Source organism: Etheostoma cragini, chromosome 3 (genome assembly GCF_013103735.1).
Source record: "Etheostoma cragini isolate CJK2018 chromosome 3, CSU_Ecrag_1.0, whole genome shotgun sequence".
Taxonomy (NCBI): Eukaryota; Metazoa; Chordata; class Actinopteri; order Perciformes; family Percidae; genus Etheostoma; species Etheostoma cragini.
In genome coordinates, this window is record NC_048409.1 from 148801 (window position 1) to 157353 (window position 8553).

Consider the following 8553-nt stretch of genomic DNA (forward strand, 5'->3'; position numbering starts at 1 on the left):
TCATTGTTATGCAGATGATACTCAGTTATATCTATCAATCAAGCCAGATGAAACTAATCAGTTAGCTAAACTTCAAGTTTGCCTTCAGGATATTAAAACCTGGATGATCTGTAATTTTCTAATGTTAAACTCAGATAAAACTGAAGTTATTGCTCTCGGACCCAAGCACCTCCGTGACGCATTATCCAAAGATATAGTTACTCTGGATGGCATCACCCTGGCCTCTAGCACCACTGTGAAGAATCTTGGAGTCATATTTGATGAGGACATGTCCTTTAATTCCCACTTAAAGCAAATTTCAAGGATCGCTTTTTTTCACCTACGTAATATTGCAAAAATCAGGAATATCCTGTCTAAAAATGATGCAGAAAAACTAGTCCATGCATTTGTTACTTCTAGGTTGGATTACTGCAATTCTTTGTTATCAGGCTGCTCGGAAAAGTCCATAAGGACTCTTCAGCTGATTCAGAATGCTGCGGCACGTGTTCTGACAGGAACCAGGAAAAGAGATCACGTTTCTCCTGTTTTAGCTTCTCTGCATTGGCTTCCTGTAAAATTTAGAATAGAATTTAAAATCCTTCTTCTCACCTACAAAGCTCTTCGTGGTCAGGCTCCATCTTATCTTAAAGAGCTCATGCTTACAACCCTACAAGAGCACTACGCTCCCAGAATGCAGGGTTACTGGTGGTTCCTAGAGTCTCTAAAAGTAGAACGGGAGCCAGAGCGTTCAGCTATCAGGCTTCTCTCCTGTGGAACCAGGTTCCAGTTTGGGTCCGGGAGGCAGACACCGTCTCCACATTTAAGAGTAGGCTTAAGACTTTCCTTTTTGATAAAGCCTATAGTTAGGGCATAGAATCAAATATTGTTAGGGAGTGGTAGTTAGTCACATAATTTTCAGATTTATCTATCATATAATCAAGAATATAATAAAACTAAAGGGAGACTTTGCATACAGCCCGATCCGGTTGGGGAGAGTTCTAGCCCGACCGGGCTGGAGCTCTCTTTACCTTGTCTCTCTTAGTTTTGCTGTAATAATAGTTTTAGACAGCTGGGGACTTATTTTGATACACTGAGCTCCTCTCTCCTCTATCTTTTCATTTATGTGCATCCACGTCCCAGAAATGCTTGTTACTAACCTAGCTCTGGGGAGTTTTTACCCGGAGTCCTTATGTTCTTTTTCCCCAGCATGTTCCCTTGGATCAGAGAGGCTCCAAAATCAGGGTAGCAGCTGTCGCCTTGGTCCCGCTCCATGTTCTGTGATGTCATGTTCAACTGCTACACTGCAGTGCCCAGCTACGTCCTGCTACGTCCTGCTGTGCCTTGTAATGCCGCACAGCGTCCTGCTATGCCATGAACTACTACAAAATTCGAACCCAACCGGCCCGTCAGACACCGCCTACCAAGAGCCTGGGTCTGACCGAGGTTTCTGCCTAAAAGGAAGTTTTTCCTCGCCACTGTCGCACTGTTGCTTGCTCTGGAGGAAACTACTAGAACTGTTGGGTCCTTGTAAATTCTGGAGTGTGGTCTATCTTTATAATGTCTTGATTTTATTTAGAGTATCAATTCATAACAAGAGTTATTGTTATGAATTGATACTCTAAATAAAATTGAATTGAATTGAATTGAATTAATGCATCATGTACAGGACTGGACACTGACACAAAGCCACTTGTTTTCATATTCTTATGTTCATCTCTTATTGGATATTGTAATGTGTGTGAAAGGTTACTTTGGGGTTTTTCTTCAAACAACATTAAATGTTACAGCAGATTATAGCTAATAATGTCAGAACATATTGAAAATAACCTTTCAAAATCATGGTAATATGAGCTAAAATGTGTAAAACTCTCATGTCTAAAATCAAGTATTTTAATTTAATTTGTTTATAGTGTCAAATCACAACAACGGTGACCTCGATACACTTTACAGATGGAGTAGGTCTAGACCACACTCTATAATTTACAAAGACCTAACAGTTCTACTAGTTTCCTTTACCTTTCATTCTGGTCAATTTCAGAAGAAAACTAGTGAAACATTCCGTGCAACTTTATATGTGAGAAATGGGGACTGTTTACTCCGTAGCATGTAAAGGCTGTACTTCATTGTGTTGCAGATAAAAATTTAACGTTAAAACATATCAGCTTATGACATACTGTATGACACTTTACTTTAGACTCAACTTCCCAACTCTATGTGAATTAGTATAAATCAGCACCAGCTGGACCAGCTGACACATTAATGCATCAACAATTTAACACAGAAATGAGCCATTCTTCAAAATGGGCCCATTTGATATTACATGTTACAGCTAAGGGGCCTTTTACCCGCTTAGCGTCTTTTCTGTACACTATTTGACTATTTCTTCCACGTAGGAGGGCAATAATCTAGTGGAACAGCTGCTGAGATTTCACATTGAGAGGTTATGGGATGTAATCGAGTGTCCTGTGGTAAACGTAAAATTACTTCCACAAGCATCAAATTTAGGGAGCATATTTCAAGAACTTCAATATACGTGCTTATTATGTAAAGTGTATGAAAAAGTTCTGCAACACTCTCGCCTCTATATCATCAGAAGGGTCAAACTAGGTGATGTTTAGTGGTTCACACTCACCAATTCGGAAAAAAATACATATTTGGACTGTTTTCCTAAAGCATTTTGCAAGCAGGACTGTTTTCAATCAGCTTGCTGAATAGGGACAACCCAAAAGCCGGTGGCATATCTCAAAGCACTAAACCCATTTGGGGGGCAGGACAAACATTCTAAATTTAATAGGACTTCAGAAAGCATCCCGCTTCTCCTTGTGGGGAGTAACAGAAACATCTGTACCTTACGTGACATGATCTCCACATCTGGCCTGAGTCCTGATTGTTTCGAGGGTGTGAGCATGCACCAACAGCTGCAACCAACCACTCCCAGATGTTTCTGATAGGCCAAGTGTCTAGCTGTTTGTCAGGCGTGGGTTGATCTTTGATCCTTGGACAACGTTGGCTGTAGTGTTATCGTGAGCAGGCCCTGAGAGGCTCCAAGAGGCACACAAACGGAAGCGCAGCAAACTCACAGAAGGGCCTGTGGTGTGCTGTGGTGAAAACAGGCATGGTAAAGTGGCTTCAGCTGTGGAAAAGAACTCTTTGGAAACCACCCAGCGTCTCGATCCAGACTCGCTCGAGCTACTGGCGTCGTAATAGAGGAAGTACACACATAAGTATAGTATATAACCTTGTTATTTACAGTTGCACAGAAAGGAAAGAGAAAAACCTTTAATCTTTAAGTGTGTTTTATGTGAAATAAATGGAAATCTCTGAAATGTTGTAATGAAAACGTATACGATAATAACTCATAAAAACAATAATGTAAATGTATTCATCAAAAAATGATGCCCAATTTCTATGTCAAAAGGCTTTTTCCATCCTATATCAGGGCTGAGTAGAGTAGCACATTGTGGCATGGAGGACACCAATGTCATAAATAACTTCGTTTGCCCTTCTGCTGACATGATAACTCTGCCTGAGCTACACGTGGCTAAAACTTCTTTGAAGTGATGAACATCTTGCTCCTACATCCCAGGGCTATAAAGGCCTGACCATCCCTGTCACCGCCGTGACAGGCTTTATACACCCACTATTTTCTTTTAAAAGAGAAGTGCACACCCGGCCAGAACTTCAAAAATAAACATGGCATTTATGGACCGGAAAAGGCTTGGCATTGCTATGCCACTCCTGCCCCCTCTCTCATCCAGCATACTCTGGTCCCAATGCAACAGCACTTCAGCAACCAGTCACACATGCACAGACTTCCCGCCACAGCCTCCCACCAGCCCCCGGACTTTCTTTTTCCTTAATACTGTGCAATACTGTAATATAATACCTAAAAGGTCCCTGGAATTCTGTGCAGTTTCATACAGTGCAATATTTAATATTTAACCATTTCATTTCATTTTTGTGCAATATTTAATATTTAACCATTTCATTTCATTATTGTGCAATATTTATTATTATTTAGCACTTAACCATTTCATTTCGGTGCAATATCTATTTATTTGTTGTTAACACTTAACTAATTTTCACACAATGTGCATACAAAGCTATTTTATATATGTATATAGTTGCTCTCAGGACTTAAGACTGTGCACAAGGTCCCCCCCCCCCTCTCTTTTTTCTCTGCACCATACTTTGCTGTGGTAAGCGTACCTGACTCATTTCCGTTTCCGGTGCTTGTGTGTTGGTAGCGTGTTGCTGCTCATTAAATGCCAGTTCAATTTGTTAGATTTGTCATTACAGCGGTTAACTGTCCGCTAAACACTTATTCTTATAGTAGTTCTGTCTAAGCACTCACAGCTCTTTACATCTTTCAGGAACTTTTGTTAAATAACAGTTGTTTTGAACGCGTGGTGGCTAACTTTACCGTACTTTAGCTTAGCTGTTAGCGACTTTAGCTTAGCAGTTAGCCATGTCGTCTCCCTCTCCTACTTTCTCTTGCTCTGTGTGTGAGATGTTTAGTTACTCTTCTGCCTCCTTCAGCGGTAATGGTATGTGTAACAAGTGCAGTTTATTTACAGACATGGAGGCGAGGTTTATTGAGTAAGATGTCCGGATATGCCCTCTCTCCTCCCTGATGGACATCTACACCTCCCGCTGCCTCAGCAAAGCAGAGAACATCATCAAGGACAGCTCCCACCCCGGCTCTGATCTGTTTGACCTGCTGGTCTCAGGACGGCGCTAGGTGCATCAGAGCACGGACTTACAGACTCAAGAACAGTTTCTTCCCAAAGGCCATGACCAACCTGAACTCACATATTTACTGACTTCACTCCACATTTTATAGTCTTATCTTATATTTTTGTATCAACACTGTAAAGGGATTGCTTCAATCTCATTGCACAGATACCGCACTTGTGTATAATGACAATAAAGACTTTCTGTTATATTCCATACTATAGAAAATTAGCTGTAATTCTTATGTAGTCCACGTATGTATTAAAGTAGCTCCACATTGACTGTTGCTGTAAGGCAGCCAGCGAGTACTGGTGGCCGTAATACTTACCGGAGTTCCGGAGCGTCAAGCACATAAGACTATGAAAATCTTTGTAGGCAAGAGGCTGGGATGTGTCCCAAAACACAGCACTTTCAATCAAAAAAAGGGTTGTGAAAGTTGCCCTGAGAGAAGTTAAGGTAAATGAAGTTACACAAAAACTGCATAGTTTCCCTTTAACTAGACCTAGTGATTTCCAAATGAAGCTTTATGACTCACTAGTTGTAGTCATTGACCCCACTAGATGGCACTCTTGGTTTGAAATGGCACATTCAGTGCGAATAATGCTCTGAAAACCAAATAATAGGCTCGTTCGAGATGAACTGCGCCTCGCCTGTAAAGTGGACGAGAGCAGGCGGCAGCTGTGGGGGCGGGGACAGAAAGCTGCGGGAAAGTCGGACAGTTTCCATCCGATTCCAGCCGCCTTTAGGCTGGACAGGAAGTGACAAAAACACTGTGGTGCAATCCCGATTTAATAAAATATAATCAGACCTACATATCAGCTTGTACACTGTCTCCAGTTGTTTTGATTATGAAAGAGTAGCTGGCAAAGTGCTCTACATGCAATCTCTTGCTGATTTTAATCAACAACACACTGTAGATGATCCGTGATATGAACAGATTTAGTTTCTCTGACTTCTAAACGTCACTATCAGCCACACAACACGTGTTCTGTACAGAATAAGTCTTTAAATCAGACAAATAGCAATTAAAATCCCTCCGATTCAAAAACTATAAAAAGTTTATATAAATCGTCATCATGGTTTAAACCAATCAGGTGTTAAATCAGCTGAGAAGCCGGCGTTTCCCAGCATGCTCTGGGTCCGCCTGGGTCCGCCTGGCTCTTGCAGTTGGTGAAAAGCAACTGCGCCGCCTGCGTCTCAGAACTGCGGCCGCCTTGCTCTCGTGAGTTTCCGTTGCCCACGTGTGCATGACGTCAGAGCAAGTCAGGATCAAGTCGGACAGAAATCGAACCGGCATGCAACGGGCGCCGGTGATCGATTCTGCGCAGACCTGGCTCATCTCGAACGAGCCTAATGGTTCATCTGGCCATCACTAAAGCTAATTAGCCACTTATGGGACACAATCTCAGACAAACCTGAGGTAGATATTGAGAGAGGGCACGTTTTGGTGGTACTGTCCCACAAATGCTGAAAAAGAGCCTAATTGATGAGTATACTAAAATATAAAACACTTTTATTTCAACAAGGGTCAAATCAAGTTTTAATTTTTTTGTACAGCTCAACACCCCAACTCAGGCTTTACAGACAGACACAAAACCATCCAGCCATCCTTTCCTTCTCAAACATTCATGTTATACATTTCTGTCTTTTTACATACTTTATAACTATATATCTATTTTATTGTATTTTACTGTAGCAGTACATTGATTTAATTTTCCTTTCCTTTTAATTTGTCTATTGTATGCATCAAATACACCAAGGCAAATTCCTTGCAAGTAAAAACTTGCTCCTACAATAAATATGATTCTGAGGAGGAACAGTTCCCGACCCAACCCAAACTCTAAGAGGAAAAAAAAAAAGTGTAGAGAGGAAAGTAGCTGGAAGATAAACTCCTCAATGATGCAGTCTGCATCAGAAAGTGAGCACTGTACTCACTGCAAAAGCTTATTCCAGCTAACTGTGTATCAAATCTTAAGTAATCACAAAATCCCTGATTCTGATCAAAAAGTTAATTTTCAGATGTAGAGCGGTTGCCTCCCCATCAGAAGGCTGGTGGTTTGATCCCTGGCCCTGCACCTTGTACGGCAGCCTCGGCCACAGTGTATGAATGTGTGGGAATGTTGAATGGTGAGTGGTTCCTTTACTATGGATAAGAGCTTTGAGTAGTCGTTAAGACTAGAAATATAAGAGCAGTCCATTTACACCCAAAGGATGGGACCCTGGTTCTGAACCCCGATGCAAGGTAGTGAAAAAAGTGATTATTTATTGAAGACAAATATATAAAAAAAAGATAATGCCAGACGTGTAGCGAGTCCGGGTGATGGAACACTGATGATGATGACAAACGGGCTGGAAGGGGAGTAGGCTGCATGAACGATGGAACACTGTAGATGGTCTGGTTGCCAGGTAGGGGTGAATTCCAGGTTGGAGGTACTGCAGACAGAAGAAAAGGAACCAGTTACGCAAACATGCATAGGCAACATAGCAACAGACACAGACTAACAATTTAGTCTAGCACGCAAACACAACATACAAGTGTTGGCTAATGATCCGGCAGGGACTTGATGTTAGGTCACAGCTGAAAGGGTGTAGTGATGATGATCAGGACCAGGTGTGTAGATTGCTGATGAGAATCAGGTGAGAGCAGGTTCAGGTGAGCCTGGATTCCTGCCTTGCACTTGTTGCCGGGCAACTGGAACAAGGTACGTTCAAGAACGAACAGACAGGGTAAACATGCTCGTTTGTGACACAGACCGCTACAGAAAATCATCGGTTTCATGTTTCTGTTTTTATGTGATAAATGTGCTGGTTTTACTGTAAAGTGTCTTTGACTAGCCTACCATGTGGCACTATATAAATAAAATGTATTATTATTTAGCCTTTGCCTTAAAAGTGAGCAGAGGGAAACAATGTTCCTCGGGAAATGGACCCTAAATAAGGACTAGGCTTAATTTCAAACCCTTCTTCACACCGTGAGAACATGTTTTACAACCATATGCACAAATCTCTATAAGCTCTATCTAATTCTTTGTACAATTAATGTTCATACAGAACAATCAGAAAGGGACGACAACTAGCAAAAGAAGTAAGTGACTTCAATACACGCTGTGAGCACTTGTAAAACGATATTCGTGGTTTATTCTTCTGACAAGTGACAGCACCAAAATCAAAAGATGAAGAAGCGTTGTGGTGTTCCCGGTGTGATGAATGATAACTCCACTACATAAATCCTGTATATAGGCCACGTTATTGGTCCAGGGATGGGGGACTAATGAGAAGGTTATGAAACCAATGGAAGCTATAATAAAAAACATTAGGCCCACATGTTAAGGAGTAACACAAACTGTCCTTTATTAGAGAAGACAGGCAACAAGAAAATGAATCATGAATGTATTGGTCTCTGACCAGTCTGCCATTAATATCATCTGGGAATATCACTACATTAATATCATCTGGGAATATCGCTACATTAATATCATCTGGAATATCACTACATTAATATCATCTGGGAATATCACTACATTAATATCATCTGGGAATATCGCTACATTAACATCGTCACACTTATTATTCAGAGCGTGTCCTGTAACCTGAAGCTGAGACCACGGACGCTGCGCTGATCATCTCTACTTTTAGAGAGAGAGTGGACACTGACGCGACTCGCAGGTCTGCCGGAAGGCAGCGGCCAGCAGGCAGCAGCCACCGGGCACAGGGCACCGGGCAGCGGCCACCGGGCAGCGGGCAGCGGGCAGCAGGCAGCGGCCAGCAACAGCAGGCAGCGGGCAGCAGGCAGCGGCCAGCGGGCAGCAGTAGCGGCCAGCAGGCACCGGGCAGCGGCCA